The 19,282-nt window shown below is 42.3% G+C and overlaps 1 long non-coding RNA gene across 1 annotated transcript in view; it reads right to left on the bottom strand.

Moving 5' to 3' along the window:
* Nucleotides 1-15,020, bottom strand: part of LOC121143270 — a 34,074-nt gene extending 19,054 nt beyond the window's left edge. Inside the window, exon 1 of the long non-coding RNA XR_005880468.1 lies at nucleotides 14,764-15,020. This is a non-coding gene — a long non-coding RNA (uncharacterized LOC121143270). The remainder of the gene's footprint in view (nucleotides 1-14,763) is intronic.
* Nucleotides 15,021-19,282: the final 4,262 nt, after the last annotated feature.

Raw genomic sequence — 19,282 nt, 5'->3', positions numbered from 1 at the left:
AGGTGAAAAGGGACTCAGGCCTCCAGAGACCCCACTGAGAGTAAGCCAACTGGGAAGAAAAACAAAAAACAAACAAACAAACAAAAAAAAAAAAACAAGGGATGAGGCTCCCAAAGAAGGAAACCCGACAACAATGTAATAGATTTGCCATCAAGTGAAAAATCTCAGAAGACAGCAGAAACCTAAATATTCCCTTATTTACTATTTTGCTAACTTGTTCTTTTTCTCCATGTTGTCTGGTTTGATTGGATCAAATAATAATCAATGAATAATTTTCAAATATAGAAACCCTCAGCTGTAGAGTGATGTCAGAGTTGTCACAACTGCTCTAGATGGAGTGCCCAGGAGCACGGTAAGAGTGAAGAACAAATACCCTGCGAAGATTTTGTCCCCAAGGGTGGGAACAAAGAAATTACTAAAAGCATCAGTAAGTCCTCTGTGCATTAGACAAGGCCAGGAGACACCAGCAAACTGGCCCAGCTCCCTCTTGCCTCAGCATGGTCTCAGCAGCAGTCACCAAAGGCAAGTCCAAGTCAGCAAACACAAACTTTGGCTACGCAAGAGCTTCTGCCTTGCTCAGTGTCAGCTAGAGGTTGCGTGTACCTAAAAATCTCAGCAGAGAGGCCAAGTGCAAAAACCTGTGCTGTAGAGTTTCTACTTTTACAAGAAGAATGAGCATTTGAGGCACTCAGCCAAGGTCAACCTGGGGCTGGGAGGCTGCAGCTATGCTCGGAGGAGCCAGGGCCAGGGTGGAAAGCTGAAGGCGCTGGGAGGGTATGAGCAGGGCGGCTTGAGGAAAGGGCCAAGTGTGGGAATGTTTATTGAAAAGAAGACGCTGGGGAGAACCCAGGTCTCACACCTCAGGGATCTGGGAACTGGCTGTCTGCATTCGAACACCCTGCCAGATGAGTTCAGCCATTTCCACTCCATAAAGTTCTTGGTATAAAAGTGAATGGCAAAGCTAGCTACGAACACCAACATAATTGAAACCAATGGGTCTCCATTTCTAATCTGTTCTGGTGGTCCAGAGGAAAATGGCTGGTGAAAAGATTTCTGGGCACTTGCTAACATCCCTGTCCTACTCAGAGAGCCACTGTGTTGTAACAGGAGGACAAGCAAGGGAGGACTGTATCTGCTAAGACTTCACCAGAAAGAGAAGGCGAAAATGGGAGACTAAATTAACCCAAGAGTTTGGATCTGGTTGCCAGGAGACATTGGAAGGCTCGCATGGATAGCAAAAGGAAGGAACATTTATTCATGACCCTGAAATAGCATGACAGGACTGCCTTGGGTGATGGAACTTCATAGTAGACACTAGACGGCAACTCAAGGAGGAGACACGCTGATTACCCTTCTAATTGGCTGTCACTATCTTCCTGATGCCACACACATCACTGCAGTTTTCCGGATCCTTCCTGACTCCAGATACTACACTCTATTTCCCTCAAGGACTCAGTTTGAATTATTTCCTGGCACTGGTTCTGTTTCCTTGTTTCCTGTAGGCACTTAATTTATTTTACAGATGCCCATGTTTTGTTGTTTTTAATTTTATATAAGCTTTATTATAAAAACCTTGCAAATCAATGAAAACATCACACATGTAAACTCGACAGACCCAAAGCCAATACAGCCCAGTGAAACTCTATATAGTTAGAGTTGGTATTTGGGGTAGAACCTGTGAAGTTTTATACTAAACTTTACACTTTACACTGAATTTTATATTTCAGTGTTGAATATATTGTATGCACTTATTCACCATCTAAAACAGAAACTCCATGACCGAATTAGAACCCAGATAAACAATTATCTTTACATACTTATTCATAACTCGTGTCAATTACCTGTGCTCAGTCCTTCCTCACGCCCTAGCATTAGCCTTTCTATTGTCTTTTCTTCATGTTATACAGTACCACATGTGCGTTTGTTTACATGTATGTATATATTTCTCAGATGAGAGAAAATGTTTTTTGGTTTCTTTCTGAGATCACTTTTTTCTTAATATTATACATATGCCTTTTCTTTTATTTGCCTGTAAATTATTTAACTTCATTTTTTCTTTAGAGCTGAATAGTATTCCTACACACACACACACACACACACACACACACACACACACAATTTTCATTATCTGTTCATCTGTTGATGAATAATTAGGTTGATTCCAACTCTTTGCTATAGTGAACAGAGAAGCATTAAACATGGGTTGCAAATATCTCTATGGTACAGAAAGTAGCTCTCTGGGTATATGTGCAGGACAGAAATAGCTGGGTCATATAGTGGTTCTATTTCTAATTTGTTGAGACATTTCCAAACTGATTTCCACAGTGGCTATAGTAATCTGCACCCCCCCCCACCAACAGACAATGGGGTTTCTTTTCTCCACATCCTCCCCAACATTTGTTGTCAGGTTTCTTAATGACAGCCATTCTGGCTGGGGCAGTTGGTGTCTCAAAGTAATTTTAATTTGCATGTCGCTGATGGTTATTGACATTGAACACTTTTTAAAATACTTATTGGCCAGCTATATTTATTTTTAAAATATTTTTATATTCAGTTAATTTGCCCATTTGTTGATGGGTGGTTTTAGAATTTCTGTGGTTCTTTGTAAATTCTGGATATTAGCCCTTTGTCGTAAGTATGGCTGGTGAAGATTCTCTCCCATTCTGTGGGCTGTTGGTTAACACTGATGGTTGTTTCCTTTGCTCTACAGAGTCTTTTTATTTTCCTTTTCCACCCTTTTCCTTTTACTGAAGACAGATTTTATTTCACACAGTACATCCTGATTATAGTGTCCCCTCCCTCTACACCTCCCAGCTCCTCCCCACCTCCTGTCCCATCCTGATCCACTCCCCTTTCTGTCTCTAATTGGAAAACAAACAGGTATCTAAGGGATAACAATAAAATTAAATAAGATAAAACATAAATTAACATATTGGAACAGGACAAAACAAACAGAAGGAAAAGAGCCCTGGAAAAGGTACAAGAAACAGATACAGATGCAGAGACCCGGTTGTTCACACACTTAGCAATAAGAAAATAGTCTGGAAGCCATAATATATATGTAAAGGACCTGGAGGGTAAATGAGAAGATAATCATATAAATTAAATTAAAAAGACTGAAGGAGGAGGAGGAAGAAGACGTAAATGTACACACCTATGGACACCTGATTTTTCATTAAAAAAGAAAAGGCAGAAATACACACTGGGAAAAAAGACAGCAGCTTTATAATGTGCTGCTCAAACTGAATGGCTTGTATTTAGAATGGAATGCACTTAGAAGAATGCGAACAGATCCATACTTATCACCATGCACAAAGCTCAACTCCAAACAGATTAAAGACCTCAACATAAGGCCAGATAGACTTGATGAACTGTCTATTGGCAAGAGTATCATAATGAAGCCTCCCACTATGAGTGCTTGGGGAGGGTCAATATATGATTTAAGCTGTACTAGTGTTTCTTTTACAAATTTTGGTGTCCTTATATTTAGTACATAGATATTAAAAATTGAAGTGCCCTCTTGATGGATTTTCTTTTAATGAGTATGTAGTGTCCTCTACTATCTCTTCTGATTAGATTGGTTTGAAGTCTATTTTGTCAGATATTAAAATGCCTACACTTGCTTGCTTCTTAGGTCTATTTGCTTTGACTATCTTTTTCCATCCTGAGGTGATATCTGTCTTTGATGTTAAGATGTGTTTCTTGGATGCAACAGAAGGATGGTTCCTGTTTTCACAGCCATTCTGCTAGTCTATGTCTTTTTATTGGGGAATTGATGTTGAGAGTTATCAATGAGCAATGTTTATTCCTTTTATTTTGTTGTCGTCATTGGTGGTGGTGATGGTTAGGGTCCTCTGTGTGTGTGTGTGTGTGTGTGTGTGTGTGTGTGTGTGTGTGTGTGTGTGTGTGTGTGAGTGTGTGTTCCTCTTTTTTGATTTCCTGGTCTGGAACTATTTATTCCTTGTGTTTTCTGGTGTGGTTAATCTCTTTAGGCTGAAGTTTGCTTTCTTTTTAGTGCTTCAGTAGGGCTGGATCTGTAGATAGATATAGCTTAAATTTATTTTTTTATCATGGAATGTCTTATTTTCTCCATCTATTGTAATTGAAAGTTTTGCTGGGTATATATAAGTCTTGGCTGGTATCTGTTGTCTCTCAGAGCCCTTCTGTCAAAACCCTTCTGGGTTTTAGAATATGTACTCTGGGCCTCGGAGTGGCCTTTAGCACTCCAGATATCAGAACTCCACATCTGTAATGCCCACAGCCCACTGGAACCAAAGAGCCTCCTCTCGGGGGGGATCCTAGGCACACCAGAGCCAAAGCTCAGTGCTGTACCAACCTCTGAGGCTATTGTGCTGGGAATCTAGTCACACAGTGTTCTCTGGTCCTGCAGAATCCAGGGGCCTGGTTGCCCCCAGCTCTCTCTCTTATTGGCATCGATTCTCAGATTATTTCTGGGGCTCTCAGCTGTCTGCCTCCTTCCTGACAAAACTTCCAATAGGTCTGCCTTTATATATTAATTTGGTCTTTTCCCCTTGTAATCTTTAATATTCTTTGTGTTTAGTGTTTTGATTATTTTGTGCTGGGGGATCTTCCTTTTCTGGTCCATTCTATTTAGTGTTCTGTATGCTTCTTGTACCTTGATGGGCATCTCCTTCTTTACGTTAGGGAAATTGTCTTATATGATTTAGATGAAAGTATTTTCTGGGTCTTTGACTGGGTTTCTTCTCATTCCTCTATTCCTATTATCCTTAGATTTGGTGTTTTTGTAGTGTCCCAGTTATCCTAGATGTTTTGTGCCAGAATTATTTTAGTTTTAACATTTTCTTTCTATCCATTTCTTCTATTGTATTTTCAGTGTCTAAGAGTCTCTTTCTGTCTCTTGTATTCTGTTGATGAGGCCTGTCAAACTATGCCTCAGGAGTTTCTGTGAGCCAGGCCCAAGAGACCTCCCAAGGAGGGCCACGTTCTGGGTGGTGAAGTGCCAGGAGAACCTGGAGTGTGGAAATACACTATAGGAAACGTTTAAAGAAAATGAATACTTATAAGACAATACCCCAATCAAAGCCATGGTAATGGAAAAAATATACCTATTCAAGCGGGGCTGAGACCCATGGGATCCATGAGCCCCAAGTGTAGGTGCCAGATGTTGTGGGTGACCCTGCTGGGAAAGGGGGTGAGAAGATGCAGCACCAAGGACTCAGGCAGTAGGAGTCAGTGAGGAGCAGAGCATGCTGCAGACTCCTTTATTAAGGAAGTTAAGCCTGCCTTTATACCCCCTCCCAAGGTCCTATTGGCTCAGGCAGCTGACTCTGCTGTTGTCCTTTCCTCATTGGTGTCTCCCATTCAGCATCTCTGCAGGCTTCTTGAGAAATCACTCATTCTCCTTACTTTTTCCGTATACATGCATGCATGCATACATACATACAATATATATAGTGTTGACTTTGTCCTCCATCCCTGAAATTCATTTTTCTGCATGGTTTTGTCTGTCATGGATAATGTCTGTTGTGGTTTTTATGTGACTGACCATATCTTTCATTTCAAATACTCCTGTTTGATTATTTTTCAATGCTTCGATTTCCTTGTTAAATTTTTCTGTATTTCTAATGTTTCCTCCAATTGATTAACAGTTGTTCGTTCACTTCAGAGACTCTCTTGCCAAGGTCTTGGATACCTTTCCTTAATTCACACAACGGATCGTTCAACTCTTCTACATGATTCTTTGGAAAAGTGGGACTCTAAATTCTAAGATGCTTTGACTATTTCTGTAACTTTGGGCTCCCTTATCCAGGAGTTGGTCAGTTGGTGTTAAGTCACAGGTGGTGGCTGTGTCATGTACTTTGTATTGCTTCATCATGTTTTGAGAATCTGTTGGAGTAGGTATGCTTTGACTTCCTCTTCTTCTAAGACTTTTGGAATATTCTGGGTACTGTGACTCTTCTTAGAGAAATATCTATATGAAGTGAGCTTCAGGTAGGAGGACTGATGAACTTGGTGTTGATTATTGAATTGTTGAGTGAATTGCTGAGGTGATCCAGACTTGGCTACGTGCCAAGGTTATTAAGAGTCAAAACCCTGGTCACCCCTGGAGCCTATGAACCTTCTTAAGGCAGAATACCAGACCCAGGGAAGCCTTTGTGTTATCAGAGGGCTGTGGCTAGAGCCACAGGCCCAAAATAACCTCTTGAACTTCAGAAATATGTACTCTGGGCCTTGGAGTGGCCTTTAGCACTCCAGATATCAGAACTCCACATCTGTAATGCCCACAGCCCACTGGAACCAAAGAGCCTCCTCTCGGGGGGATCCTAGGCACACCAGAGCCAAAGCTCAGTGCTGTACCAACCTCTGAGGCTATTGTGCTGGGAATCTAGTCACACAGTGTTCTCTGGTCCTGCAGAAGCCAAGGGCCTGGTTGCCCCCAGCTCTCTCTCTTATTGGCATCGATTCTCAGATTATTTCTGGGGCTCTCAGCTGTCTGCTTCCTTCCTGACAAAACTTCCAAATCTACTGAAGTTTTTTGCTTTTTGTTTGTTTGTTTGTTTTTTGTTTCTTTTTTTGTTTGTTTGTTTGGTTTTCTAGACATTGGGGTCCTCTGGCCTTCTCTCCTGATCATTCGAAATGATATCATCACCAACTTGCCTGACCTTACTGTTTCTGGGGTGTACAGCTGTAGCCCAGCCTTTACCCCTTGATCATTTTTGCTGCTTTGGGGGTTAAGATGAGTGAAGTCATCATGAGTGCTCCTTAAAGTGTAAAGAATTTGAGAAATGACGTTGTATGGGGTCTTGGCAGGCAATGCATTTGAGCAAGAAGTACAGTGGCCATCTGGGGGCCAGTCTTTTTATTACCCCCCCTTGTTTTACAGACACAAACTCAAGTTGCTTTGTTAGACTTGTGCGTGTGTGTCTTTTTATATTTCAGCTTTATACAATTACTCCCCAGTCTTCCAAACTGACAGTGAGGAAGAGTAAAAAGGAACTGCTTTGAAGATTCCCCACATCCACATCATTGCATTTTTCTCACTTTCTGGCATCTACTCGGTACTTCTAGACGTTCCTAAAACAATCTTGATACATACAATAAAATTAAATAGATCATTAAAAAAATCTTGAGTAGATGATGCTACCAGCATCCTTAGACAATCTTACTGGACTTTCTGCCTTGTATGTTTTCCACTGTAAAATTTATTTAGTATCAATCAGTGCTCCAAAAGGAGGACACAGTGATCCCATGGATCTAATTAAGGACAGGGGATCGGCACAGCCTTGTAAGTTGTTCATAAATGCAAGGGTGATCACTGGAGGAAAAAGGAAGTTGATAAATTAATTATTACAATTATGAAGAATTCTCTCAGGGACTGGAGAGGTGGCTTAGCAGTTAAGAACATACTTGCTTCTCTTGCAGAGGACCCAAGCTCAGTTCCTGGCACTCACTGTAGGAAACTCACAGCCATCTGTAACTCCAGACCAAGAGAATTCAAAACCCTTTTCTAGACTACTTGGGTACTTTCAAGGTTGTGGAACACACACACACACACACACACACACACACACACACACACACACACACACACCACTTTTAAAACTCTTAAATTTTTGTCCATTTCTTCAACTTAGAAAACAAAATCATTCATATATTTTCAATTCTTTCAACAAAAAAAGCTTTGTCTTGCTAATAATAAGCAATATTTAATTTTCCTTCCCTGATACCTTTCTCAAGTTGCAGGAGAGGCCAGAGTGAGTCTGCTGCCGCCCTGTGATTGCTGAGGTGAGGTGCGCTGTCAGCATGGAGGGGCTCCTGCACTGTTGGAGGTTCTGTGTCTCTGATGCAGCAGGTGCCTAAGACTCTCTTCCACACAGTCAGTGTTTCCGAAAGGATGAGCTGTCATCTCTGGTAGAATTGTGGCTGTGGTGTATGTGCCCTGGTGACAAGGCAGCTCTGCCATTTTCCCTGAAAAGCTCTGGTGGCTCCACTGCTGTTTGTTGTTGCCCTAAAAATCTCGTTTTGAACTGGATTTCAGTGAATGCACATTAATTGAGCAAGATTCAACACTTTTCCTGTGTTGAGTCTTTCTGTCAAAGATTGTGCTATGACTCCCAATTCATTCAGGGATTCAGTTACAGCAGTTAATAAAGGTTGAGCTTTCCTAATACAAAACTCTGCAACATTTTTTTAAACACAGACGTGAAGCTACAAGTGAAAAATTCCCTCACATCATGTGATAGGACACATTCAAAGTGCAGGCGCATTAAAAATGTTGTATGAAATTACCTTCGGGCCACCCATTGATGCATACATGACACACAAATGAATGTTACATTGAGACTTAGATTGTGTACATAATGCATTTCATTAGGCATAACTCAATATTTCACATTCCAACATGTTTCGAAGACCTGAAATACATCTGGTCCTAGGTATTTCAGATGGGGTGTCAACCTGTATTATAGTTTTCTTCATACAGATTTTGATAGATTCATTCCAGTGTACTTTAAGTTTTGCAAAGAGCATCTGCTCCCCTTTATAGCCTCTGATCATCACTACACAGTCCAGACACTGCATGCTGGCTGGTTACCCTCTTCAACTGCTTTGCCTGCTCAAATGCTTTTCTCACTTGAGTTTCTTTGTGGATCATCTAGGTACATAGGGGTCTCTCCATTTCCAACCATTACCATCTCTCTATTTTCTTATCTTATTGGTACATTTAAGACGCACACTGACGCATAGCATGGTTACAGGACTGCTAACGTCACTGTTGCCACAGCTCCCATTTTTCAGGAGTGTATCTCACCAGTGCACACAGTGTTTACCAGCAGCTTCTCTTTATAAAAAGAGAACTTCTCTATCCTATCACTGCTGGGATTTATCCTAGTAAAGACGCTGGATTTTTTTATTTTAATTTTAAATAGCTTGTTTTACATGTCAATCCCAGTTCCCTCTCCCTCCCCTCCTCCCGCACCCCCCTATGATCCCCCCCATCCTCCCACCCTATTGTCAATTCCTTCCGCATAGGGGATATCTAGAGTTTATCATTTCACTCAGGGTAGGGTTCAGGACTTCTCTAAGAGTCCAGGCAGAGAGAGCAACCCTCCTTGTGTTATGGACACACGATGTCTGTTAGTATTCGAGGGATAAACACTGATCCACTGCTCAGGACTCCATAGGTAGCCCAGGCCTCCTCACTGACTCTCACATTCAGGGGGTCTGGATCAGTCCCATGCTGGCCTCCCAGCTGCTGGTCTGGGGTCCAAGAGCTCTCCCCTGTTCGGATCAGCTGTCTCTGCTGGTTTTGCCAGCCCATTCTTTGCCAATTTGCTCATCGGTCCTCTCTCTCTGTGGCTGGGTTCACTGGGTTCTGTTCAAGACGCTGGATTTTTATCAAGTGTAAAATCTATCACATCAGCTTCATAACAACCACTGAGAATTCAGAACCAAGTTCTTTTCTTTATAGCCACAGCTTTTATGCTTTTGTTGCATTTCCAAAATATCTGTAAAGAAATACACCTTTTTGGAGAAAATTAGCCTCCATCTTAGTGTGGTGGGATCTCATTTTTATGGTTATGAACTGTGAAACTTGAGAATTATTTTTTGAGAAAAAGTCAATAACTACAATAACAACAACAAAAAGATAGCAACAAAAAAGTAAAAGCCCAAACCCAAGATATATGCTTAATTGCATGAACTGTTAAAGAGAAGAAAATATTGGATATTTTTAAGTTATTACATTTATCCCCCCATCGTGTGTGCGTGTGTTTGTGTGTGTGTGTGTGTGTGTGTGTGTGTGTGTGTGATGTACATGCACAAACCATGGCATATGTGGAAGTCAGAAGACAACTTTTGGGGGTCAGATCCCTCTTTCCATCATGTCGGTTCTAGAGGAGGAACTTAGGTCATCAGGCTTTCGGGCAAGTGTCTTTACCTGGCTCTGAAAACTTTGAGTTCTACTTTTAGAGATGTTTTGGTGTAGCTCAATGCTATAGCACTTGCTTCTCACATGTGAGGTCTTGGGTTCAATCCACACCCCCTCCCCGCCTAATTTCCCACCTGTGTAAGTTTAATGCCATTTTCTCATCCCTGCATAGCATTGTTTCCTTCAGGCTCCTCTCTTCCGAGCTATAGACCAGGCAAAAATAAACACTGTGGTTCTCTTCCACAGCCAGGAGTCATACCCCACGTAAAACAAACGGTTGGTAAAACTCCAGACCCAACAGGGATGGGACACTCAGCGGCTCTCCTTCATGTGGAGAAGAGGGGAAATGGGTTATTGTAAAGTGGGGAACAATATTAGCTGATGTCTGGAAATGTCACAACGATTAACATGAAATGTTGAACTCACTTGAAATCAGTGTTCTGATGGTGTGACTCCCAAATGCTCTCTGCACCGCATTGTACACCAGGACTAAGAAAACAGCCTCACGTGTTTTACAACACTGCCCTCTTCCCCAGCCGACCCTGTGTGTTTTCCAAAGCCCTTAAGTCTGCCACTTTCAGCATCCCTACTTCTGTAGATTTATAGTGTGTTGCTAATATTACTGCTTTGCCTGCCTCCACCCCTCCCACCCCAAGTATCTTAGGCATTGTAAGTAACACATTTCCACATAAGAGTGCTGAAAAATCTAAAAGCAAAATCTCCCAACCAGAAGAACTGTAGGTAAAGTTCTTACTCCCAGCCTGAGCTTGTATCCAGCGGGCCATGAATACCAATGGGGAGGGTGGAGTAGGGGAACTAAGGAACTGCAAAGACAAGGAAAGGGTACTTTCCAGAGGAGAACAGCCTGTTTCCACTGACATGATCCGCAACATGACTGGCGCCACATAGCTCTGACCATAAGAGAACTTTCCTACTTTGTCAGCTTGGGCTACAGAGATACAGTCTAGAGGAAAGTCTTCCCAACAATTGAAGGCAAGATACAGGCTACAGGAGGGTCTTCCCATCAGTTGAAGGTGGGACACAGGCTACAGGAAGGCCTTCCCATCAGTTGAAGGTGGGACACAGGCTACAGGAAGGCCTTCCCATCAGTTGAAGGTGGGACACAGGCTACAAGAAGGCCTTCCCATCAGTTGAAGGTGAGATACTGGCTACAGGAGGGTCTTCCCATCAGTTGAAGATGAGATACAGGATACAGGAGGGTCTTCCCATCAGTTGAAGGTGAGACACAGGCTACAGGAGGGTCTTCCCATCAGTTGAAGATGAGATACAGGATACAGGAGGGTCTTCCCATCAGTTGAAGGCATGCCCCCAGAAGGCACAGGACTCAATCTTCCTCCTACCCATGCTCCTATGATTCATCAGGTAGCAGTGTCAAGGGGTCCCTTCGCTGATCTATGCCATGTTAACTTCCAAAATTCTGAACTAAATAAGCTAGCTTGCCTCTGTTGTTGTGTTATAGTAAGGAAAAACAGACCAATACAAGGACTTACTTATTTCTATTTGTTAACTTTTATGCTGCCATGATGTCTCCACTCTGAAAGAATTTATCCAAGCTAGCTATTGTCACAATGATGTTACCTAGCTAGCAACGAATATTAGAGATGTTCAAAAATCCCCCCACCACACACACATATCTGTAGACATCTAATGGCTATCAGACTTAATCACACGCTTTGGGGGAGCTGGGTAAGTTGGGCTTTGGATGGCTTTATTTCACATGAGACTCCCTGTAAGTCTGGTCCTCGGGTGTAGGCTGGGGGTTCACTTTGTGATTAACTGAGAAAAGAGGACTTTCCCTGGGGAGGTCTTCTTATTGCCAATGTGGAAACACACAAACCAAGCTCTACTGTATAAGTGCATTTCAGGGTTCTGCTTGGGTTACATCTGCTAACATGTCACTGGCCAAAGTGAGTCACATGGGCAACCCTAGATTTAAGGGCTTCTCATTGTAAGGTATGCCACTTTCCAGGCCTACACCAGGACACTTAAATGATGGACTCCTCTCACAGATGTAGGAAGGAATAAAATGGTGACTGTCTGAGCTGTGATGTCTTATAGGAACCTTCCCCCATCTAGTCCCAACAAGGACACGCAGAGCTTAAGGATTCACTTCTGAGCTTCTGACTCAAGGGAAATATTTGTTTCAGGTCCTAGCAAGTCCAGTTGTTTCTCTTTGTCACTGGGACACCCCAGCCTCCATCTTGTGGCAGACAAGATCACAATAAACAGCTAGAGCTGCACAGGTAGATCGTTTTGCTCAAATTACTTAAATTCCACAGACAGAAGTCAGAATACAGGAGAATAAATCAAATCCACTGGGGCCAGGGAAAACCACACCTGCCTGCTGCATGAACCTCACTCCCCCTATACCCTACCCTACCTGTGTGGCTCTGCTCCTCTGTTTCTAGTGCCCAGCTGTTTCTCACGATTTGCCTTCATCCTACCTCTGAGACCTCTCCAGGACACACAGGATAGCTCTGCTTGGGTGACCTCTGCAAGAAGGCTCACTAGCAGTCACTCACTCTTTCTCTCAGGCTTCTTTCTGCTATGGACCAATCTCAGGGCACCTATTTCCCTCTGGCTGCCAGTCCATCTGGTCATAGGCCTCTCTGATAGCACTCTTGCTTTCCAACACACACACACACACACACACACACACACACACACACACACACACACACGCACCACTTTTGGCTTTGGCCAAGAGCTATAGTCACCCAGGCTACACACTGGCCACTCTGGCAGCCAAGCTGCTGGACCTGACGGATGTCACGCAGCTGCCCTTGGGGCCTCTCCCGGATCTGTTCTCTAGAAGAGAGATTTATTTCCCTGATGTTTTAGGACAGGAAAAGACTGGTTTCTTGGAGGCTTGCCAGGAAGGGGGTGATCCACCCAGGAAATAAACAAGACCCCTTCCTCTCTCTCGGCCTTTCGTCTTTCCTGCTTCCCCGTGTCAGGTCCTCCCAGGGCAGCTCCCCCTGAGTGGAAGGAAAGCTGTCAGGATGAAAGGGCCTTGCTTGTGATGAGCAGCTGCTGGCAGGACCCACGCAGGCAGACCCAGCAGAAACTTAACTCCTTGTTCCCAGTCAGCCGGGGAAAGACTACATCCAGACTTCGGAAGTCACAGCTCTGGATGAAGCAGCTTTGTGTGAACAGAGAGCCATGCTGCCAGACTCAAAAGACCACAGAGTTTCCCCTGAGCAGCCGCTCACCTCCTCCCCCTGCACAATAGATGACCTAATAGGTCCACTCCAGGAAGTGAAAGGTTCAGACCTCTGGTGGTACCACTCTGTGTGTGTACCACTCCCTAGCTGGGAGATCCTGAACAGCCTGGCTGCAGCTCTATTTCCTCATCTGTAAAGAGAGATAAAGATGACAGGCATCTGTTGGTGGTGTGCAGAGACCTAAATGGCATCAGGCCAGTGTCTGGAATAGCATCCCAGAGCTGCCTTGGTTTGTATGGTCATTTCCATCATCACTAGGAAGACGCAGGCAATTGCTCCTGTAAAGACATATGTTACAGATATGTTTCTGTACAGTCAGAAATCCCACAGGCTGGGTTTCTCTAAGGCTTCGGGTTCCATCAAATTAGCGCAGGAATGAATCTTTATCATGTTTTCCAATGAGACAAGAATGTGACCATTTTCCTAAAGGAAAAACAAGGCACAGCCCAAACAGTCAGATGGGCAGAACTGGGCACAATTATGCACCCGGGTCAGCCCCAGGCCTTACTGACAACATCTACTGAAGGCCCTGGCTCCATCTTATAACAAGGAACAGGATAAGGGTATCAACACATAGGCAAAGCTAATCTATACACTGATAACTGTACATTAGTTGTAGGTGCTACAAAAACACAAAGAGTATCTGAGAAAAACAACTTTACAGGAGAACAGTTTCCTTCCAGCTTACAGTTCAAGACTTTAGTCCTGTGGTCACCTAGTCCCAGTGTCTATTGGCTGTAGTGAGATAGAACACAGGATGGCCATTTCTGATTACCAACTTGACAGGATTAAGAAACCCCTAGAGTACGTATCTTGGAACATATCTGTGAGACATTTCTTGGAGAGGACTGACCAAGAGCACACGACCTTCCCTGAGTGTAGGAAAGACCATCCCCTGATATGGGAACTTGATCTGAATAAAAATGGGAAAAAAGAAAACCTCTGGGTCCCCATTATCCCCTCTTCTCTTCTTCCTGGTCCACTGAGATGAGAGCCAGCAGCCTCATGTTCCCACTGCCAGTCTGCAAACCACTCCCACTACCAATCTGCAAGCCACGCCCACTGCCAGTCTGCAAGCCTCGCCCACTGCCATGTCTGCAAGCCACGCCCACTACCAGTCTGCAAGCCACGCCCACTGTCATGCCTTCCTGCCTGTGACAAACTATACCCTCAAACCATGAGCCAAAACAAATCCTTCCTCTCTCAAACCGTTTCTTGTCAGTATTTGGCCACAAAGCAACAGGAAAAGCAATTAATAAGCAGCATCATGGAGGAAAGGGGTGGGGTGGGGTGGGGCAGAGCTACTGACCTCATCACAGCTGGGTAACAACATGTGTGTCAGGGCGAGATAAACTGGTCAAATGCATCATCCCAACTCACCACTTACAGCCAGGACACACCTCCCAACAACACATTCAGCTATGAAATCGTCAGTAGAATGGTCTATTGATGTGGTTGGTACCTTCATTATTCAACCACTTCTCGGCAATTCCACCAGCCTCAAGACCTGAGACTTTGGGGGACATTTGTATCACTTGGAGTTCTCTATAGGAACAGAGTCAACACAATGAACATATATTAAGAGGGAAATCCATTACCATGGCTTACATGATAGGAGCTGAGTGATTAGCCACGGCTGTCTTCACACTGGAAAGACTAGGAACCAGATAGCAGCTCAGTCCGTGAGGCTGGATGCCCCCACAGTCCCAAACTGGCACAGAAGGCCTAGAGGATTCCAGGAGAGCCACTTGTCGTTAGTAGACGTTGGAGGACTAAAGAAGCAAAGGATAGCAGCAACAGCAGGGTGGATGTATTCACCAGCAAGAAGCAAAGGCAAGCAAGGAAAGCAGCCTCCTTGTCTCTTCTGCCAGTGATAAAGGAAATGACTCCTTTGATGGGGGGCGGGACCAGCTTCACGAGTTCCTGAGGCATGCTGGCTTTTGTCTAACTTCTTACTACCCGAATTTGGGGAGATGGAGTATCCTTTGGACCTGATTGGGAGTGGGGCATAGCATTGTCCATGCATTGTTTACCCTAAATTTATGATTATTTCTTCTTGATGGTTAAAAGTCATCCAATTGAAAGAATTTTCTACTGATAATGCCAGAGAATCCATGGCAATATTCAGCATGGACATATTTTATGGACACTGTAGGGCCTCTAAATACCTTCCTATTAACGAGATCAAGTATTGGGATTTTATTGGTTTGGATTACAGAACATTTTTAACATATTTCCACCAAGTAACTTTGAGATGTCTCCTCAATAACAAAGATTATTAATGAAAGGTTACCTGGAACAAAAGCATTTATTCAATGAGGACACACTTTCTGAAGAATACCACATACTTCATAGATGACATTGTTTGTTGTTTTGAACTAGGTGTTTTTTTTTTATCACTGCTTTGAAACACTTCACTTATAAAACTTGGCATCCTACCTCAAATAAAACTGGCAATTTCCCTCAGAAATGTAAGAACTTTAGAGAAAGTCACATGTATTAAAATAACTCCAGCAGTGAGAAAAGCTACATTTTCTGTACTTACAGAAATATCAAACCATGCCTGTTTCATTTCTCCTGTTTCTAGACTGCTGATACAAGGAGCTAAATGCAGGCACACTTTTTAAAGTTGAAGTTTTAGCAACAGAACTCAAGTGTCCCAGAGACCAGGTAAGTAACTTCAGAATGTCGACACCCTTAGTGTCACCCAAATGAAAGAATAAGGAGCCAAGCTTTCACACTTGGTGGGAAAGTTCTAATGTGAGTGGCTAAAGGATTAAGGATGAAAGAAAACTGATGTAAAATTCTGAAGAGATTGGGACTCAAAAAAAAAAAAAAAAGAAAGAAAGAAATCCATTCATAATGACTATAGAAGTGTTCACTCTTATGTCTCTCTAGGGACCAGAAAAGAAGCAGTAGCAGAGATTAATAATACAGTAACCTCAGAATAGTTTCCAGGAGAGATATTTGTTCTGGTTTCCTTTTGAAGGTTGTCTTCACAGGTCAGTTAGAGGGTTGTCCTGGCTAGTTTTATGTTAACTTGCCCCAACCTAGAGTCATTCGAGGAAAGGGAGCATCAGTTGAGAAAATATCTCCCTAAGACTCAGCTGTAAGACATTTTCTTAATTAGCAGCTGATGGGGGAAAGACCAGCCAATTGTGGATGGTTTCATCCCTGGGCTGGTGGTCCAGTGTCTGTAAGAAAACAGGATGAGCAAGCCAGGGGAAGCAAACCAGTAAACTGCACCCCCTTCATGACCTCTGCATCAGCTCCTGCCTCCAGTTTCCTGCCCTGTTTGAGTTCCTGTCCTGATTTCTTTCAGTGATAAACAGTAATTGGAAGTGTAAGCCAAATAAACCCTTTCCTCCCCAAGTTGCTTTTATCATGGTGTTTCATCAAAGCAATGAAACCGCTGACTAGGACAGAGGTATCTAGCATAGAGCACTAGTCCAAAGTCTACAAACTCATCTAAAGCAAAGATCTCCTTTTATTTGAACAGCCACTCACTCTCAACACACTGGAACCCAGAATTGAAGAGGCTACTCTTTTTCAGGCTCAATAAGCAATCTTAAGGATTTTAAAGTAAATATGGGTTTGAAGATAGCAGAATAATTTACTTTTCACTTCTTCTTCCATTCAAAACTTATCCTGAAACAAAAAGAACAAACAGAAGACCACAGAGTCTATATTGGAAGGCATGTGTAAGCTCAACAGACAATGCAGGTACAAAGAAGCAAAGGTAGGAGTAAGGATAAGTGGGGCTGGCAGGGAGAGAAGAGAAATAAAAGGTGAACAAGGAAGAGAGCAATGCGGAGGGGAGGGAGAACAGGAGGAAGTCAGGGACCAGTCACCCAGACAGCCATGGAGTAAAAAGGATGGTGAGATATGCAGAAGTAATAAAGATAAAAGCCCAGAGGGAAAAGGTAACTGGGTTAAAGTTAAGAAAAGGTGGCTAGCAACAAGTCAAGCTATGGCCGGACATTCGTAACTAAGAATAAGACTCCATGTGTGATTTATGTGGGAGCTGGGTGCTGGGCACCCCCAAAAAAGCCAAAAGAGTAAAACCTAGAACAGCACAAGGGAGATGAGACTCTGGGCATGCCTGTGAGGATTATGTTGATTACGTTAATTGGCTGGAAGACCTATCTTAATTTTGGGTTGGACCATTCCCTGGGAAGAGGATCCTTAACTATTTAAAATGGAGAGAGTGAACGGAGTACCAGTTTGTATTCAGTGCAACATAATGTATATTAGGCAAGATTTCCTTGAAAACATAGAATTGAATAATTCTAATGAAAATGAGTGCTATAAGAAGCACACATACAGAGAGAAAGGAGGCTATATACAAAGGAACAGAATAAAGATAACCAGAAAGGAAAGAATAGTATGAAAAGTACAGAGAGAAAATGATCAAATAAGAATTACATATTAGCAATAAAAGTTGCTTTTAAGAATGAGAATAAATTAATGTATCTTTCATATAAGAAAGAACAATAAAAAGAAAATAGAGAATTTATCCATGTCTCAGTTAGGGTTTCTATTGATTACTATGAAGAGACACCATGACCATGAACTCTTTGTTTTTGTTTTTTGTTTTTTGAGAGAGGGTTTTTCTGTGACTTTGGAGGCTGTTCTGGAACTAGCTCTTGTAGACCAGGATGGTCTCAAATTCACAGAGATCTGCCTGCCTGTGCCTCCCAAGTGCTGGGATTAAAGGCTTGAGCCACCACCACCCAGCTCACTGCAACTCTTATAACGAAAAGTGTTTAATTGGGGATAGCTTACAGTTCAGAGGTTTAGCCCATTATCATCTTGGGGAGAAGCATGACAGTGTGGAGGCAGACACAGTGCTGAAGACATGCTGAGAGTTCTACATTCAGACTGGCAGACAGCAGAAAGAGAGAGACACTGGGCCTGGCTTGAGCATCTGAAACCTCAAAACCTACCTACCCACAATGACATACTTCCTCCAACAAGGCCAGACCTCCTAATGGGCCATTCCCTATGGGCCTATAGGGGTCATTTTCTTCAAACCACCACAGTCTTCAAGAAGTTGTGGACCAAAGAAATTTTCAAAATAAATAATAAATAAATGAGTCAGGATTAAGAAGAAAGCCTATGGGGGGGGATGTATAAGAAACAAAGGAATTAATGAACATCGAAATTAGTGAACATGTAGAATATGCCATCATTGTCTCTCTGTGCAATCAGTATAATTAATAATACTCATGCTTTAGGATAAGGAAATCAGAAGAACTCAAATTTCATAAGTAGATTAGCTGTGGGGAAGACAGTCAGTGTCAAAGCACTTAGATTGTAAAGTCATTCAGATCTGAAATGTTAGGTATTAGTCATTCATGGTAAATTCCAAGGGAGAGGTCATGACTTCCAGATTAAAGAGAAAAGGAAGTAAAACAAAATCATCTTTGAAAAAGAAAAAACAGGTATCAAAAGAGCAAAAAAAAGAAAGGTATGAAATAAAATGGTGAAGGCAAATAACAATTGCACAAATAATCCATATATGTGTAATCCATCCATAAACACACACACACTTACATAGTAAAGTTCAATGCAAAAGATGAATTAAAAATGCCTATATATGATCATGGATTAGAAAAATTAGCATTTCTTAAATGTCCAAACTACTCAAAGAAATCTATACCTTCAATATCATCTCTATTAAAATTACACTAAGGATTTTCAAACCTCAATCAAAACTACAATGGCATTTTTAAAGAAATAGCAAAAAAAATTCCTAAAATTCATATGGATCCACAAAATTAGCAAAGCAGTCTGAGCAAAAAGAACAAAGATGGAAACACTGAACACTAAACATTAATATATCCTACAGGTATTAGAAGTAGTTAGTGTACTGCATGTCAAAACAACATTGTACTGGCATTAAAACAGACATTTAACCCATGGAATGGGTCAACAGCTCACAGTAAGCACACATACTTAGGGTCAATTATTTTTAGATAATGTTATGGTAAATCAAAGTCTTTCAACAAATGATGGTCAGTGATGAATATCCACATGGAGAAGATTGAAACTGATCTGATAACATTTGACATGATATAAAAAGCTGAGGCAAGAAAAACAAAAATAGACAGAGGATATTTGCATC

This window comes from Mesocricetus auratus, unplaced genomic scaffold (genome assembly GCF_017639785.1).
Source record: "Mesocricetus auratus isolate SY011 unplaced genomic scaffold, BCM_Maur_2.0 Super-Scaffold_100011, whole genome shotgun sequence".
In the NCBI taxonomy this organism is placed as follows: domain Eukaryota; kingdom Metazoa; phylum Chordata; class Mammalia; order Rodentia; family Cricetidae; genus Mesocricetus; species Mesocricetus auratus.
This window is presented reverse-complemented; position numbering and strand designations above follow the sequence as displayed.